Source organism: Acomys minous, assembly GCF_964271855.1.
Source record: "Acomys minous genome assembly, chromosome: 12".
Lineage (NCBI taxonomy): Eukaryota > Metazoa > Chordata > Mammalia > Rodentia > Muridae > Acomys > Acomys minous.
In genome coordinates, this window is record NC_140493.1 from 67444682 (window position 1) to 67446239 (window position 1558).

Consider the following 1558-nt stretch of genomic DNA (forward strand, 5'->3'; position numbering starts at 1 on the left):
TGGACGACTGTTCTCTTACTTAGAGTGCTGCTGCTTACCTGCCTCTGTCCCAGCAGATGCAGAGTAGGGAGGTACAGACATGAGGAAGACAGTAGCTTGGAAATCAATGGGTAGAGTGAACCAGGTGCCGGAGACCCAAGCACTCCCCACCCCCAGACATACAATATGCTCTTCAAGGCATAAGGTGCTTGCTGAGGTGACCTGGCCCTCTGCCAAGACCTGCCAGCCTTTCCACGCGCGCGCGCGTGTGCACACACACACACACACACACACACAACCTCAATAAACATTGAATGAATGAGCTCTTGGATGAGCAATTTCTGAGCAGGCTGGACAGGGATAGATTGGAAGTATCCCATGCCTGGTTTGGGCTTATTTGGCCACGTTGTTCCCTATCTGATGGAGCTGCAAGAAGCTCAGCATCCTTTAATAGTGGGAGTTATCCTATGACAACAGCTTCAGGAGGTCAGCACATCTGGTACCCTGCTTTCAATATGCATCTGTGTTGTGGACAGCCAGAATAAGTTCTGCGTGCTGAGCATGAAAAAGGCATTGTTAGCCAGGCAGTGGTGGTGCACGTCTTTAGTCCCAGCACTCGGGAGGCAGAGGTAGGTAGATCGCTGTGAGTTCGAGGCCAGCCTGGTCTACAAGTGAGTACCAGAACAGCCACAGAGACACTCTGTCTTGGGAAAAGAAAAAAAAAGTTGTTTTAGGGCTGGAGAGATGGCTCTGAGGTTAAGAGCACTGGCAGCTCTTCCGAAGGTCCTGAGTTCAGTTCCTAACAACCACATGATGGCTCACAACCATTGGTGAGATCTGGTGCTCTCTTCTGGCATGCATATGTACGTGCAAACAGAACACTATATACATAATAAATAAATAAGTCTTTTTTTCCCCCAGACAGGGTTTTTCTGTTTAGCCCTGGCTGTCCTGGAACTCACTCTGTGGACCTTGAACTTACAGAGATCTAAGTGCCTCCTGAGTGCTGGGATTAAAGGCGTGTGCCATCACTGTACAGCTAATAAATAAACTTAAAAGAAAAGAAAAGGACATTGTTTCTAAGTACAACTCTCCCCTCCTGATAATTGGAGTCATCGCAATCCATCTTAGCCAGGAGGAGGCTGATCCTATCTTGTGGGGCAAGTGATGTAGGTTGAGGATGAGCACAAGAGCCAAGCCGGTGAGCCAATCATAGAAGCTTTTGCTAAAACCGTACATTCAAGCTCCACCTTAGGCGCTAAGGCTGCAGCAGTGAGGCACGTAGGACTGTTGACAAGGACAAGCACGTGAGCAGCTAAAGTCATAGTCTGTGAACTTGGAGTTATGGGTCATTTGCCATCATAAGGGAGTAAGGTGTCCAAAAGATGAAGAAGTAGGTTAGGGATCCGCTCAGCCCCAAGTTAGAGCCACAGCGCTATGCAAATGGCACAGTGGTGCATGCCAGTCTTCATACCCAGGAGGTAAAGCCAAAGATCACAACCTGAAGCTCACCTTCCAGCACGGAGTGTGACACTCCTCTGCTGTACACAGGGTCCCATCTTAAAAAGGAGGTGAGGGT